We start from the raw sequence: 18,881 nt of genomic DNA on the forward strand, positions 1-18,881 counted from the left end.
TTGTTTTTTTATTCACATATATATTTTTTTTTGGAAAACCAACATGAATTAAGAATTACCTTCATCAATTCATTCCATAGGTTTTTGAAGAAATGAAAAAAAAAAGATAGCCAACATATTAAGATGAACTAGGTCCTAGATTTTAAAAGCAGATGGAGAATATTTATTGGAGAAACTTTGAAGTTTGATCCACACGTTATTTAATAACTGAGGTATGAAATGAAATCTCAGGTTTAATATGATAAAAGTATTATTCAGTGCACAGTTTTTAGGTCTAAATATTTATGCTACTGTAAATGATTGCACAAAATTATTGGCTACAATACATTCAGTTTTTTTTTAAAGTATTCATCAAATCAGGATGTTTATTGAATTGTCACTTTTTTGATAATTGATAGACGCACTGAAAGCTTTCATGTCTCCTCAACCCAGCTATATAATAGACCTGTTGCCGGTTCCAAGATGCATTGTGCATCTCTGAGGGGTTTGCATGTGTTACTCAGGGGAATGGTTGTCACCTGACCGTACCCTGGGTTCACCCGTAAAATCCCTCTCTGTCATTGATGGTGTTTAGTCTTTGTTCTATAAAATCACTCATAATCAGAGGTCAACTTTCCATCATTTCCTAATGAAAATGTTATTTCAAATGTACTAAAGACAAAACAAGACCTAAATGTAACAACATATTAAAGTGCAATGCATCTTGGAACCGGAAAATCAACTATTGGAGACGTGGTAGGATAGATATTACTATGTGAAGGATTTCAATGTATGTATACAACAACAGAGGCTGTAGGAGATAGTATGGTCCCCAGAGAGTTAAGATGTATAAAGGCCGTTGTGCTGTTATAGACCCATACCATGGGTAATAAATGTCAAGCACTTTGAGTACACTGCGTTGGAAAGTGCTATGTATAAACACACATTATTACTATGTCACAAATATGCAAATGATTTGGTGATTGACACTTTCCAGTGGCCCTCAGTGTGTGACAAGACATATTATAAAAATAGCAGACTCAAGGGAAGATTTTCTTGTACATATCTGAAATCTCATAGTGATAATCAGACTCTGGAAAGACTTGCATAGTATAGCTAGAATTACATCAGGGGGAAACATAATTGATTGCAGTTTCCAGTGCTTAAACTTAACTTTTAACAAATACATGCATCAGTGTAAAATTCTGTCAATGGAAAAAGTCCTGCCAGTTCAAAGCATTACTAAGGCCAAATATGAAAAATAGTATGTTTCCGATAACCTGACTGACCCTAGTTTTAGCTTCTGACTCTAAACATTTTTTACATTACATGCAAAAGGTAAAATTATGATAATTTACTTCTCTTTCCATGTAGATTTTTGGCAAAGTATCTTTGGTCACTTTTTAAAATAAAATCACATTCCAGAGAGAAATGATGTCATTTCAGCCAATAACAGCACAGTCTGCATATTCTGAATCACCTCATCAACTGTTACGGAAGTATTGTGACCAAAGAGTATCTTGTCTTTGGGTCGAAGTAATTAAAAAAAAATGTAAAATAAAATAAAATCTACCTTCCCTATTTTCTGAAGTCATGTTATCGGAAACACATAATTTTTATATTTTTGCCTCATTGAAAGTGTTTGTCTCTTTTAAATTTGACAACAACTGTGATCAAAACTATCAGCACCATGAGGGTGACCCTATTTTTTTGTTATGTTTCTCATTACCCATCCGACCCACATTTTCACCTCCCACAACAAAATATTTTAATAATTATTTTCACCCACCCTTAAGAAAATAAAAAGTAAAACGGAAAATGTTATGTCACACAAAATAAAATGTAAAAAAGAATAAAACAGTATTGCAAATAAAAACAAAGCTACAATTATTGCAGCTACCACCCTTAATAGTGTGTGGAACAATGCCCTCTTTTGCAAGAATAAGCAAGTGTCTGGACTGTCAATGTCATCTACAGTCAAGGCGGCGGTGACAGCACTTGTTCACATCACGAAAAAGGAAAAGGAGAGGCAGAGAAAAATGAAGATGATTTTTTTCATTTTTTTTTTCATTTTTTAATCGACTAACTGACCCATATTTGCTATGAAAAAGTAATGAGAAACGTAAAAAAAAAAATGGGTCACCATGAAATAAGTCTGACATCTGTTTTAAAACTTCATAGATACAATATATGATATTTTTTAGTATTTCAACAGTGGCTGGATGAACAATGAATAATGTGGTGCCTTGCCAGTGTGTCTATAAAAACAACTTGTCCCTCCTTTACTTGCAATGTTAGACTGATTAATATCAAACCTTGTAGACCAGTATGTTCAAAAAACCTATTTCACAAAAAATGCTACATATGAACAACAGTTGACAAATTATCATTATCTATGTCAGAAAAAAGCATTCACTTTATGTCGACTTTTTTAACACTAAATAATTTATTAGCCGTTTTAGCAATGTTTATAGTCATCAGTTATTAAAAATTTGTATGGATTATAGCAATGAATTAAAAAAATCCTTAGAGCAGAAAAGTAAAATGCCATTATTTATAGTGTCAGAACTACTGCACTCAAGGAACTAGCGCACACACACAGAAAATGGTCTATGTTGGGATTTCTTGTAGAGAGATGACTGACAACTTTTTGTATATTTGCATATCTTGAGTTTTGAGAAACTTTGAATATAAATCATGATGCAGCTGTGAGAAGGAGACAGTGTAAATTATTGGTTGTGTACGTTTTTCATATCCCATTCACAAACTTTTCTGTGACTTCTCATCGAAATATCTTCATTTTGAAACTTGTCATGACATTTCCATCTTAAAATAGTAGAAACTTGACATGTACCGGTATAGTGTTAATTAGCTTTTCATTTGTTAAAGAACTTCAAGAGGAAGCAAATGGTGAACTACTTTGGTCATGCAGCACTGTCGCTACATTTTAATCCAATTTACCTTATTATTTAATTTATGTCATTTAGAGCACTGTGACAGTTTTACTTTATTACACTCTCATTACTCTATATTTCCTTACAAGGTCTTTGTGACCAATTTCAATTCATTCTTTGTTGTATTTTTTTTCCCGTTTTTCCTTTGTGTGAATGAGAGATGTCACAAATAAATCTTGTGAGACAGTAGTGAATTGTCGTCTGGTCTCTGTCTTGTATATGGTAGACTATAAGATGCGTTACGTCACTTTGCCCTCACAGTAGTGAATTGTCGTCTGGTCTCTGTCTTGTATATGGTAGACTATAAGATGCGTTACGTCACTTTGCCCTCACTCCTTATATTTGAAATGTGTGAGGGCGCCCCCATCACGGCATACATTACAGACAATGACTGTATATGGGTTTTATTTACAGACTTCATATTACAAGTTAACCTCTGGTTGTTTGCAGGAGGGTTATATATAAGCAATTTTTAAATCACCGATAGTTTTTGTAAGGTGCCAAGCCAGTTTACTTCGTTAGATGTCTTGTTATTTTCAACTCGGATAAAGTAACTGATTTTTTACCCTAACATTTCCAGTCAAGTCCATAATGCTGGCAAGGAGACATACTGTGTATGGCTAAGCTTTTAGCCCCCAATGGGCATTGCCTAGAGGGGGCTATTACGTTGGGTTCCATCCATCTGTCTGTGCATGTGTGCGAATTGCAGCCATATTTATTTTAAACTTTCACAATTTGCATCACAACTTTTGAAGTGTGAGACGTCGTGACTCCATTCAAATGCCTAAACCCATATTATTAAATATGAGCTTTCTTTTTTAAGACCTTGACCTTGAAAGTTGTTTTCAAGGTCAAATAGCCAAATTTTGGTTATCATCATTGTTTTCCGAGTCAAACATTTCAAGTGATGATATTGTAATCATGACTTGGGTGTTGCTATGCGACACTGACCAGTATGGGTGGAGCCCTCAACGACAAGATTCTAGTCTGGGTATAGCCAAGACTAATAATACAGTGTACGTTGCATAAAAGGTCAATGAAAGTCGGCACAAAAAATCAGGTTAGGTGATGGTACATCCTGTGCTTTATAATTGTGGATTTCTACCATTGTGTACATCTACCATTTATACTAACTTCTTTTGTATGCAGTGTAACAAATAGGCTTTGATTTCTACATCTAAATGTGCATGCTCCATGTGAGAGGTAATTAAAATTGGTAATTAATGGTTGTCAACAGAGGTATCGTTTGGGCAGTTCAGAGTTTTGATCATAGATGCTTTCAACAGAATGTGAACATATTTGAGTACTGACATTGTTGAGGTGATATTATATATTGCAAATAAAAACAGATGATGGTTCTTTGGATCCGAATGTGAATGTGAATCAAAAAAAAATTTCAGGCTTTACCTGACCTGGCCTGTACCTGTGTTTTGAACTGACCGGTCAACTATATGTAAGCTCCCAATCAAAAACGCTAAAAAAATACTGCGACAGCAGATTCTTGTTCTTCCATGACTCTGATTGTTATGGTTTTCGATGTTTTTAAACTGACAACAGGGCGACATTGTGGTATTGTTTGCGACGAAAGTGAATAAATGCTAATTTTTACTCGAAATACAACATGTGAACTAGTATTTTAGAAATTATAAATAAATGGTTTGAGCCTTTGTTATCTTTTTGTTTTTATCATGTTTTTGATTCAGGAAAATGGAAATGATCTCGATATAATTTTGTTAGATTTTAGAAAATGAACGAAAATGTTATATCGGGTCCCACGAATTTTTCCTTTGCTTTTGAAAATGATCTCCTTGGTAGCTTTTGCTTTCAGAAAATGACATTATCTGAAATATTTAATATTTGTTGCTTTCAATCGCGGAAAACAAGATACAACTTGTTGAATCTCTGTACGTATTTGTTGCCATTTCTGTTGAGATGTGAATTCGAAGTACGGACCATTCGTGTAAACCAGTCGACCTGGCCACACATTTCGCCGTTTATGAATCCTTGGGGCGTATGTATCATTTGTACTATGCTCTTTATTTTTAAGATGAGAAACAAGTGATAAGTGGTCCGCACATACTGTAGATTTCCTGTGCACTGAAATACCAACAAACTTTCCCACAATGGAACAAGTTAGATGCTCCTGCCATAAGGTAATGATCGAAATGGGTAGATACGTGAATATACCGGTAGAAGACAGAATATGCTGTGTGTGTGACGCCAATAAAGTGGAATCTGAAGTTCATTTTTTGATCAAGTGCTCTAGGTACTGACAACAAAGACAAATTTCTTTCAAACGGTATCCACCATTTACTCTGATTTTATGGATAAGGATGACGAGACTAAGTTCAGCGTAATTATGTCAAGCATAGATAAAACTATTATGATGACTGCAAAATTCATGATAGAATGTTTCAGGATCAGGGAGTGTATTTGATTTTCTTTTTGTCTTGCATTGTAGTCTATATTTATTTCTCAGCTGGTTTGTGCATTTTGGTCATGACCTCCTTTGGTCATTCTTATGTGTTTCTGTAACCCGGCCCTCCTCAGGGGATAACTGGGGGTATGTTATTGGAATGGAGAAAGACTTGATAACTTGATACTACACCACACCACAACACTACACCACATCACAGTACTACACTACAGTACATTATAGTACACCACACACAACACTACACATTACACTACAATGTAGGGAATGTGCTCATCCAATCTTGGGGACTCCTTGCATTAGCTCAGTCAAGAATTAAGACCCAAACACGGGTACTCCACTGTCATCACACATTTTCTGTGATGATAGTGGTGGGGAAATAACCATGCCCTTAAAACTATCAATGTGGTGGCAGCAGTCTTTGTCACCGAGTCTGGGACGTGTGTCCTTTTCTATGTCTAACAGCAATATATTTGAACAGGTGAAGGGTCATATTTTAGATAATATGCCGCGGTGTAGGCACTTGAAATCTTTTTACAACATATATTGCCACCATTCAGCCATATTTTAACAGTTGTAAAACAAAGTGATGTGCACGCGACACATATGGTATAATACCTTTGTGCCAGGTTTAGTTCAAATCTGTTGATGCATGCCAGAGATATGAGGGTGAATGCATTGACAGATGCACATATAAAGCCCATTGTAGCAAGTAGTCCAACTCCTTTCCAGGTGGTGCCCGTGGGGGGGGGGGGTTGGTTAAGATGTTACCATGGCTGTAGGCAGTATATTACAGTCAGGTACATATATATACATGGGTGAGTGTCTTCTTTGTAATGATAAGAGTAGAAATGATGGTTGTTTTTTTTACAAAGATAGACACATAACAACTCTAGGCTAACAATAACAGACCCAAAACACATAGAATGATCCTGCACCCAATCACCTTAAAAAGTGATGAGGTGTAACTGTTAATTTGTTTACAGTGCAGTAAAGCTAGGCTTCTGCTCAAAAAATTCCACTTTGACTTGATAATTTTAATGACTGCAATGATAACCAATATGGTAAACTTGTCCATACTTCTACATCCCCACTGTGCATAGCACAATTGTTTCTTTTGAATTTTGAAGTTGTCCCAATGTGTATAAAACATGTTATATAAATGAAACATCAAGGAAACATAACTTATACTATAATATAACCACATTGTAATGAAAATAGTGTGAAAACTGGCAATCCTTACCATGCACACTTACAGTTCACATCGAATCAAAAGCTGTATGTGATTTACCTATACACTGCATTGTGTGTATATATATGTAATCATATCAATGTAGATTGACTAGATCAAGTTAAGCTATGGACACTGATGACGCGTCACAATATATACAATAATAGTTTTAGTTCCTTTCTTTCTAAACTTGTCAAAAGTGATCTCACCAGAGATAGAGTAACATCCATTCCTTTTACACTTATGGGCTTCACACACAAGCATACACCACAGACAAGCTATTTCCTTTTACTTGGTCATATTGCAACCATGTTTTAATATCAAACAGACTCTCAAAATAGTCAATTTGTAAAAACTATACAAATAATCCATAGAAAAGTGATTACATTACCATTTCTATCAGAACTGGGGTTATTAAGGCATTGATAGCTCATACTTGGCCCCGCACTAAAAACCAGAGATAAAAAATAAAATTAAAAAACTCTGGAAAAGCATAGGCGCATACAAGTAGTAGTGGCTTAGCTATTCATTTTATTTATGTATTAATCAGTATCAAATACAGACTACAATGCAAATGATGTCTAACAGTGTTAGAGTCACAGTATTTCTCTCCCCTAAATAAAAAGTACACCCATCCCCTCAATGAAAAGTATGTCCATTCCCTCTGTGAAAAGTATCCCCCCCCCCCTCTCTAAATAAAAAGTACATCCACCCCTTCCTGCACATTTTGTTTCACCTGATTTGAGCATGATTTCAAGATTCTGTCACGTGAGTACTGACTTAATCAATCAGGTGACTGAAGCAGTTAGCAGTCTTCAATGAAAAGTATTTCTCTCCCCTAAATTTAAAAGTTCACCCATCCCCTCAATGAAAAGTATTTCTCTCCCCCAAATTAAAAGTATGTCCAGTCCCTCTATAAACAGTATTCCTCCCTCCCCCTAAATAAAAAGTACATTCTTCCCCTCAATGTAAAGTATTTCTCTCTCCAAATAAAAGTACACCCATCCCCTCAATGAAAAGTATTTCTCTCCCCTAAATAAAAAGTACACCCAGCCCTTTAATTGAAAGTATTTTTCTCCCCTAAATTAAAAGTACATCAATCCCCTAAATGTAAAGTATTTCTCTCCCCTAAATAACAAGTACACCCATCCCCTCAATGAAAAAGCATTTCTGTCCCCAAATAAAAATTACTCTATAAAAGTATTTATCTCCCCTAAATTAAAAGTACATCCCCTAATTAAAAGTATTTCTCCCCCCCCCCTCAATAAAATGTATGTCCATCCCCTCAAAACAAAGTATTTCTCTCCCCTAAATAAAAAGTACACCCATCCCCTTCATGAAAAGTAGTTCTCTCCCCTGAATAAAAAGTGCACCAATCCCCTCAATGAAAAGTATTTCGCTCCTCTAAATAAAAAGTGCACCCATCCCCTCAATGAAAAGTATTTCTCTCCCCTAAATAAAAAGTACATCCATCCCCTTAATAAAAAGTACTCCTCTCCCATAAATAAAAAGTGCACCCATCCCCTCAATGAAAAGTATTTCTCTCCCCTAAATAAAAAGTACATCCATCCCCTTAATAAAAAGTACTCCTCTCCCATAAATAAAAAGTGCACCCATCCCCTCAATGAAAAGTATTTCTCTCCCCTTAATAAAAAGTGCACCCATCCCCTAAATGAAAAGTATTTCTCTCCCCTAAATAAAAAGTGCACCCATCCCCTCAATGAAAAGTATTTCTCTCCCCTTAATAAAAAGTACACCCATCCCCTCAATGAAAAGTATTTCTCTACCCTTAATAAAAAGTACACCCATCCCCTCAATGAAAAGTATTTCTCCCCCTTAATAAAAAGTGCACCCATCCCCTAAATGAAAAATATTTCTCTCCCCTAAATAAAAAGTACATCCATCCCCTTAATGAAAAGTATTTCTCTCCCCTAAATAAAAAGTACATCCATCCCCTCAATGAAATGTATTTCTCTCCCCTAAATAAAAAGTGCACCCATCCCCTCAATGAAAAGTATTTCTCTCCCCTTAATAAAAGGTACATCCATCCCCTTAATAAAAAGTACTCCTCTCCCCTAAATAAAAAGTACATCCATCCCCTCAATGAAAAGTATTTCTCTCCCCTAAATAAAAAGTACATCCATCCCCATTATAAAAAGTATTTCTCTCCCCTAAATAAAAAGTGCACCCATCCCCTTAATGAAAAGTATTCCTCTCCCCTAAATAAAAAGTACATCCATCCCCCTTATAAAAAGTCTTTCTCTCCCCTAAATAAAAAGTGCACCCATCCCCTCAATGAAAAGTATTCCTATCCCCCTTATAAAAAGTCTTTCTCTCCCCTAAATAAAAAGTGCACCCATCCCCTCAATGAAAAGTATTTCTCTCCCCTAAATAAAAAGTACGTCCATCCCCCTGATAAAAAGTATTTCTCTCCCTTTAATAAAAAGTGCACCCTTCCCCTAAATGAAAAGTATTTCTCTCCCCTTAATAAAAAGTGCACCCATCCCCTCAATGAAAAGTATTTCTCTCCCCTTAATAAAAAGTACATCCATCCCCACAAAGAAAAGTATTTCTCTCCCCTAAATAAAAAGTACATCCACCCTCTCAATGAAAAGTATGTCCCTCCCCTAAATAAAAAGTACATCCACCCTCTCAATGAAAAGTATGTCCCTCCCCTAAATAAAAAGTACATCCACCCTCTCAATGAAAAGTATGTCCCTCCCCTAAATAAAAAGTACATCCACCCTCTCAATGAAAAGTATGTCCCTCCCTTAATGAAACTAAATCCATTCCCTCAATAGACAGTAGTAAGTATTTCTCTCCCCTTAATAAAAAATTATGTCCATCCCCCTCAATGAAAACAACATAACCCCTAAATATATCCATCTCTGGAATGAAAACGTCAAAGTAAAGAAAAATATTTCTCTCCTTTGAATAAAAAGTATGTCAATCCCCTAAATGAAAAGTACATCCATCCCTTATTTAGGGGAGTGAAAACCTTTCATTTTGGGGATGGACATACTTTTCAAATAACCTATATGAGGAAAAGGAGTGGTAATACAAAGGACATTGTAGAGTTGAATGAAACGAAACAAACCCACAACCTGTGTGAAATGAACACAGTTGTGATATGATGAATAAACAAACATACAACCTGTGCGACTCCCTAAATTGTTGTTGATATACAAATAAATCCCCAAATCATTTATATTACAAATGGTAGATTGGTTGCCTTGTTTATTTGTGCAAACTTAAAGAATCACCTAAAGATAGTTAGAGTTGCAGTTGTTAAATATTAGTTGGGATTAATGTTAGTGTTAGTGTTAGTGTTAGTGTTATTGTTAGGGTTATAGGTTAAGTTAAGATTACAGTATAGAGTTGAGGTTTAGAAGGTATAGGGGTGTTAGCCTGGGAACATAGGGGTGATTAAAGCTTGCACAAATTAAGACAGCAGCAACTAAGTCTATCATTTCCAATACAATGATTTGTATTGCATTACTTAAATTTCACACATTAAGTTTTGTAAATGTAAATGGTTTCCCACCCTCTTCCCATCCTAATCAGCTGGTTGTAAAGTCCTTGTAACAATTCAATCAAAAAATGTCAATTTTCCAATGACTTTAAATACCAGGTATCTGATCATTTTGTAGTGAATATAGATTTATCATTTACACCAAAGTATTACCACAACCCAATGTAATAAACCAATTTTAAGTCTTGTGATTTCAGAGTGAAATACTTGTAATCAAAAGTTCTCAATTAAAAATTATTGTTTCACAAATCTTCCGCAGGACTTGGAGATAATGTTCACTCTTCTCTGCACCACTGACTTCATTACACCAACCTTGAACTATGTGGTAGACTTCTTCCTCCTCCTATACATCATTAACTCTGTGGTCAACAGCAACATGTTTTCTTGGTGCTGCATCAGATGTCGAATAAGTCCACAACTTGAGCACAATCTTTGGTAAAGTTCATTAAGTGCAGATCACTTCGAAGAACTCATGGGATGTGTTAATTCCTGCAATTGAAAAATTATTCACACAATTTTATATTTATTCACAGTAAAGCTTATGAAATCTTTACAAACTACATGAAAGTCCATAATAAGAGTTGTACACACTGTGAAAAGGAGTCAGATTGACAGCTTCGAAGTCATAAATTCTGGTTATTACATATTCTTGGTGGCATGGGCATGGTCTAAATACTTAACATCCCCCTATCACGTCAAATTATTTATTCATATTCTGATTTCAACAACAAAACATTGGCTGCCACCCAGCACATATCACAAAGAATATGAAACGTAGTTGCATGCATATGTGGACTACTGTATGCAACATTTGTGTAAAGTTTAGTTGAAAGTGGCCCATGGATATCAGACGTGAGCATCCACTCTTTGAACATTTTGACTATTTGACTTGAAACATAGCGATAAAGATCAAGGAACTGGGTTGTTAAAACAAACTTTGAAGATATTGCAAAAATTAGTAACTTACTTGCGTCTTCTTCTTGTTTGATAATTTTCTTCTTCAGCATTCCTCTTCAATTCTGGTCATATGAGTTATTCCTAGGTAAGATCTGAAAACAATAACATTATTAATGAAGTGAATACCAAAATAAATCCCATTTACAAATAAGTGACAATCACTGACACATTTGACAAGGACAGAATTTACTACCAATGAGGCTTCACAGGTGGAAGTCGTTGTCACCAGTTGCAAACCCTTTGGCCTGCCTGCTCAGGCTACAGCCAAGAGCGTCTTGATACAAGCTACAGTACTCCTAAATACATTACTTCCATGTGACTGAATATGACATGATTTTAAATAAATCAATGACAATAAAAAAATACTAAAAATTTAGTGTCTGTGATATGCAGGAAATGGTTGAATTTTGATAATCGACCAGTTGAGGCAGTTTTGTCAACTTTGCATATGTCACAAAATAAAGTGACATGTATATGTCCAATTTGACATGGCACCTTTATGCCAGATTTGAAAGAAATCAGATATTGCATGTCTGAGAAATGATGTATTACAGAGAGACCGGCAGACAGATGCACACATGCATGGATGGATGGATTGAATCAGGTATTGTCCACCTACGAGGGACTAATTACAACTGAATGAACAATACTTAATAATACCAGTATTTATTTATTTATTCATTTGTATAGTAATAAAAAAATGACGCATTCACGCGATCTTGGAAAACTAATCTAAAACATAAAATTTGAAGAGACTCCAAGATTTGAAACTTACTTATCTTCTTATCTTCTAATAACTGTCTTCTTCAGCTTCCTTCTTCAACTCACTGTGATACAAGTTCCTCAAAGGTATAATCTGAAAACAAGGAAAAACATTCTTAGTGAACTGAACAGAATTTCATAAACACAAATCCTAGTTACAAATAATGTTTAAATACAATTTACAAATGCAAAGTCTGAACTGGAATTTTAACGTGTTTTGTTATATTCACAGTGCGCCAGTTTCATGCTTAACATCTCACAACATATTCTTCAGTAAACTTGTAATGAGGTGGTCATGTTCTGTGCGATCACAGTTTTAAATTGCAAAAAACTATTAGTCAGTTGGACATCTCCAAGTTGTGCGTCATAAATTGCTTCTGAGGCTTTGTGATTGTAATAAGTGATTCATAAGTATATAGAAGGACTTGGGTTGCAAGTGTTGCATGGATGTCAGAAGTGTACATCCACACATTGAACATTTGGCTATTTGACTTGAAACAGAGCTAAAGATCCAAGGATCTGGGTTGCTAAAAACAAACTTTGAAGATATTGCAAAAATCAGTAAGTTCCACTTGCATCTTCTCAAGTTCTTGTTTGATAATTTTCTTCTTTAGCATTCCTCTTCAATTCTGGTCAGATGAGTTCTTCATGGGTCAGATCTGAAAACAAGGATAACAGTATTAATGAAGTAAATACCAAACAAAAATCCCATTTACAAATAAATGACAATCACTGACACACTTGACAAGAACAGAATTTACTACCAATGAGGTTTTGCAGACGAAGTAGTGTGGTCACCATTTTCAAACTGTTCTGCCTGGCTGTTCAGGCTAACACCAAGAGAATCTTGATAGCAGACACAGTACCCCCTAAACATTACATTTGTACTTCCATGTGACTGAATATGACATGATTTAAAATAAATCAGTGAGTGACAATAAAAAAATACTAAAAAGTGTCTGTGATATGCAGGAAATGGTTGAATTTCGATAATTGACAAGTTGAGGCTGTTCTGTCAACTTTGCATATGTCACAAAATAAAGTGACATGTATATGTCCAATTTGACATGGCACCTTTATGCCAGATTTGAAAGAAATCAGATATTGCATGTCTTAGAAATGATGTATTACAGAGAGACCGGCAGACAGATGCACACATGCATGGATGGATGGATGGATTGAACCAGGTATAGTCCACCTACGAGGGACTAATTACAACTGAATAAACAATACCTAATACCAGTATTGATTTATTCATGTGTATAGTGATCCAAAAAATGGCACATTCACGCGAGTATAGAGAGCATCTTGGAAACTAATCTAAAACATAAAATTTGAAGAGACTCCAAGATTTGAAACTTACTTATCTTCTTATCTTCTAATAACTGTCTTCTTCAGCTTCCTTCTTCAACTCACTGTGATACAAGTTCCTCAAAGGTATAATCTGAAAACAAGGAGAAACATTCTTAGTGAACACTGAACTGAATTTCATAAACACAAATCCTAGTTACAAATAATACATAAGTTACAAGTGCAAAGTTTGAACTGGAATTTTAATGTGTTTTGTTATATTCACAGTGTAATGTAAAGTGTGAGTTTCATGCCTAACATCTCATCTGGTATTCCTCAGTCTATACCTTGTAATGAGATGGTCATGTTCTCTGTGTCACAAGTTTCAATTTGCAAAAAACTTTTAATCAGTTGGACATCTCCAAGTTGCAAATGACAAGTTACTTCTGAGGCTTTGTGATTGTAACAAGTATATAGAATGGCTTAAGTTCCCTAACACAATATTTGGAAACCCACAGTGTCAAATGCATAAGAATCAGAGAGGCAACAACTTTTGTAATTTTCCTGCCTGGTGCATCCAAAATCCAGCTACATGTATATAAACCTCAATTCCTTTGTTTTTAGCTAAAATACAGGTGGTCAAAGAATGTTGCATTTACATAGAGAGCATTTTGGGAAACTAATCTACATTTCCCTACAGACAAACCTGGGTAACTAACCAATGATAAAACATATCTTTACGACTGATTAAAAACAACAAGATTGCAAAATAAACTTACTTCTCTCTTTTTTTAACAACATTCTTTATCAGCTTTCTTCATCAATTCTTGGAATACACATTCCTGGATATGATCTGGAAATAAGGAAAACACATTATCAAATAAACTGAATAGAAATATAGAGATATACATACCTCTCATATTCTTTTACTTCAATAAAATGTCTTCAGTATCATCTTCTTCAGTTTTGAGTCACTTGTGTTACCTGAGTAGAGATAAGAAATATAGATTTATAACAAAGGATTTACTTACATGTATGGTGATCCAATAAGGGTGTTTTTACACCGATATGTAACATATATTGTGGGTCCCTTAACCTTATCTACCCTCTACACAACCCTGAATAAAACATCCATTTCGTAACCATTTCATCACTAATGACAAAAACATAAAATTTGAAGAGACTCCAAGATTTGAAACTTACTTATCTTCTTATCTTCTAATAACTGTCTTCTTCAGCTTCCTTCTTCAACTCACTGTGATACAAGTTCCTCAAAGGTATTAATCTGAAAACAAGGAGAAACATTCTTAGTGAACTGAACAAAATTTCATAAACACAAATCCTAGTTACAAATAATATTATAATACAATTTACAAATGCAAAGTCTGAACTGGAATTTTAACGTGTTTTGTTATATTCACAGTGTAATGTAAAGTGTGAGTTTCCTGCCTAGCATCTCATCTGGTATTCCTTAGTCTATACCTTGTAATGAGATGGTGATGTTCTCTGTGATCACAGTTTTAAATTGCAAAAAAAAAATTTAGTCAGTTGGTCATCACCAAGTTGTGAATGGCAAGTTGCTTCTGAGGCTTTGTTTGTGATTGTAATAAGTGAATGTGATTCATAGAAGTATATAGAAGGGCTTACCTAACACGTTTGGTCCTTTGAAAACTCAAACTGTCAAATACATAAGAATCAGAGAGGCAACAACTTTTGTAATTTTTCTGCCTGATGCATGCAACATACAGCAGTATAAACCTCAATTCCTTTGTTTTTAGCTAAAATACAGGTGGTCAAAGAATGTTGCATTTAGTACAAAGAGAGCATTTCATTTTGGGAAACTAATCTACATTTCCCTACAGACAAACCTGGGTAACTAACCAATGATAAAACATATCTTTACGACTGATTAAAAACAACAAGATTGCAAAATAAGAAACTTACTTCTCTTTTTTTAACATTCTTTATCAGCTTTCTTCATCAATTCTTGGAATACACATTCCTGGATATGATCTGGAAATAAGGAAAAAGGATTATCAAATAAACTGAATAGAAATGTATAGATATACATACCTCTCATAATCTTTTTCTTTAATAAAGTTTCTTCAGTATCGTCTTCTTCAGTTTTGAGTCAATTGTGTTACCTGAGTAGAGATAAGAAATATAAATTTATAACAAAGGATTTACTTACATGTATGGTGATCCAATAAGGGTGTTTTTACACCGATATGTAGCATATATTGTGGGTCCCTTAACCTTATCTACCCTCTACATAAACCTTAATAAAACATCCATTTCGTAAACATTTCATCACGACTGACAAAAACATAAAATTTGAAGACTCCAAGATTTGAAACTTACTTATCTTATCTTCTAATAACTGTCTTCTTCAGCTTCCTTCTTCAATTCCCTGCAGTACAAGTTCCTCATAGGTATAAGCTGAAAACCGGGAAAAACATTCTTAGTGAACTGAACAGAATTTAATAAATGCAAATCCTAGTTACAAATAATACATAAGTTACAAGTGCAAAGTCTGAACTGGAATTTTAACGTGTTTTGTTATATTCACAGTGTAACGTAAAGTGTGAGTTTCATGCCTAACATCTCACCTGGTATTCCTCAGTCTATACCTTGTAATGAGATGGTGATGTTCTGTGTGATCACAAGTTTTAAATTGCAAAAACGTTTAATCAGTTGGACATCTCCAAGTTGTGAATGACAAGTTACTTCTGGGGCTTTGTTTGTGATTGTAATAAGTGATTCATATAAGTATAGAGAAGGGCTCGGACCTACAACAATGTTTGGTCCTTTGAAAACACAAACTGTCAAATACATAATGATCAGATAGGCAACAACTTTTGTAATTTTTTTGACTGATGCATCCAAAATCCAGCAATATAAACCTTAATTCCTTTGTTTTTAGCTAAAATACAGGTGGTCAAAGAATGTTGCATTTACATAGAGAGCATTTTGGGAAACTAATCTACATTTCCCGACAGACAAACCTGGGTAACTAACCAATGATAAAACATATCTTTACGACTGATTAAAAACAACAAGATTGCAAAATAAGAAACTTACTTCTCTTTTTTTAACAACATTCTTTATCAGCTTTGTTCATCAATTCTTGGAATACACATTCCTGGATATGATCTGAAAATAAGGAAAACACATTATCAAATAAACTGAATAGAAATATAGAGATATACATACCTCTCATATTCTTTTTCTTTAATAATTAAAGTTTCTTCAGTATCATCTTCTTCAGTTTTGAGTCACTTGTGTTACCTGAGTAGAGAAAAGAAATATAGATTTATAACAAAGGATTTACTTACATGTATGGTGATCCAATACGGATGTTTTTACATAAATATATAACATACTTTGGGTCCCTTAACCTTATCTACCCTCTACACAAACCTTAATAAAACATCCATTTCAAAAACATTTCATCACCACGACTGACAAAAACACAAAATTTGAAGACTCCAAGATTTGAAACTTACTTATCTTATCTTCTAATAACTGTCTTCTTCACCTTCCTTCTTCAATTCCCTGTGGTACAAGTTCCTCATAGGTATAATCTGAAAACAGGGAAAAACATTCTTAGTGAACTGAACAGAATTTAATAAATGCAAATCCTAGTTACAAATAATATAATACAATTTACAAATGCAAACTTTGAACTGGAATTTTAACGTGTTTTGTTATATTCACAGTGTAATGTAAAGTGTGAGTTTCATGCCTAACATCTCATCTGGTATTCCTCAGTCTATACCTTGTAATGAGATGGTGATGTTCTGTGATCACAAGTTTTAAATTGCAAAAACGTTTAATCAGTTGGACATCTCCAAGTTGAAAATGACAAGTTGCTTCTGGGGCTTTGTTTGTGATTGTAATAAGTGATTCATATAAGTATATAGAAGGGCTCGGACCTACAACAATGTTTGGTCCTTTGAAAACATAAACTAGCTGTCAAATACATAAGTAGCAGAGAGGCAACAACTATCAAATAAACTGATGAAAAATATTAGGTACTTGCTTTTATTTCTTTAAACTTGGAGTCCACTGTGTTACCTGAGTTGGGGGAAAAGAGAAAAACACATTTCTATGGGTATTAGTGAAGCTATTCCTGTACACAAACCAAACTTATAATCTTCATTACAAGTCTTCAGTTTACCAGATTCGCTGCGCTCATGCATCTGCATGTCCACCGCTAAGGGAGTCCATAACAGTCATGTGACTGATGGCAAATAGCTTGCATAGTGGCTTGCATTATGTTTGCAAGAACCAGGCAGTTTACAACTGACAACTATATAGCAAGGCATATTTAGAACAGATAAAGATTAAGTCACTGAAGACTTCTGTGAACCAACAAGTAGGTTGGTTTTAACAGTTTGCAACCAATTAACACCAGAGCAGCACAGATGTAAATGATCAGTATTTTAGCTTTGATAACTAATAGCTGATGAGATTACTTGGCAGCCAATGACCAAGCCTGTATTCATTTCTTGGCTAATGACCATCCGACTATCACGACTTTATGGATTTCCAATCTTCAGTCCAGTATTCCTCTTCTAGCCAGTGAATTACAACTGACTTTGTGAACTTCAATACCGAGAGAATGTCTTCTGTAGTTATGTACATGTACAGTCTGGTACATGTGAAGTGCTTTATTGTCACAGATTAATAACATCATCAGAGTAGTGGCATCCTTTGTTGTCGACTAGGGGATATTCTCATAACATACAATCCAATGGTAACACAAGTGCCTCTTTCACACTGCCGTACTGATCTATTTTTTATTGAGTCATTCTTTAAGGGCAACTGCAAACTCTCCAATGTCTGTTTCACACTGGCATCATCATATTGTTCATGTCCTTTACCTCTCCAGTGTCTGTTTCGCACTTGGAGCATCATATTTTCTGCGTCCTTTACCTCTGCAGAGTCTGTTTGACACTAGGGGCCTTTGTTTTATGTCTGTTACCTCTCAAGTTTCGGTTTCACACTGGGGGCTTCATATTGTTTATGTCCTTTACTTCTCCAGCATCTGTTTAACACTGGCAGCTTAGTATTTTTCAGAGTGTCCGTTACCTCTCCAGTGTCTGTTTCACACTAAGGGCCTCATACTTTTCTTGAGTGTCCGTTACCTTTCCAGTGTCTGTTTCACACTGGGGTCATCATACTTTTTACGACTTTACCTCTCCATTGTCAGTTTCACACTGGGTCCGTCATATTTTTCTGTTCATTTACCTCTCCAATGTCTTTTTCACATTGGAGTCATCATACTTTTTATGTCCTTTACCTCTCCAGTGTCTGTTTCATACTGGGGTTGTCATATTTTTTGTGTCCTTTACCTCCTGAGGTCTAGATCTGTTTCACACTGGTAACCTCATATTTTCCTCTCCAGTGTCTGTTCACATCGTTCATGTCTGTTACCTCTCCAGTGTCTGTTTCACACTGGGGTCCTCATATTTTTTATGTCCGTTACCTCTCCAGTGTCTGTTCCACACTGGGGTCCTCATACTTTTGATGTCCTTTACCTCTCCAGTGTCTGTTTCACACTGGGGCCTCATATGTTTCATGTCCGTTACATCTCCAGTATCTGTTTTACACAGTGGTTACCTCTTTCCTTTCATGTCCATTACCTCTCAAGTGTTTATTTCACACCGAGGCCTCACATGTTTTGTGTCTGTTACCTCTCCAGTGTCTGTTTCACACTGGGGTCCTCATATTTTTTAT

The sequence above is a fragment of the Glandiceps talaboti genome, chromosome 2, assembly GCF_964340395.1.
Source record: "Glandiceps talaboti chromosome 2, keGlaTala1.1, whole genome shotgun sequence".
Lineage (NCBI taxonomy): Eukaryota > Metazoa > Hemichordata > Enteropneusta > Spengelidae > Glandiceps > Glandiceps talaboti.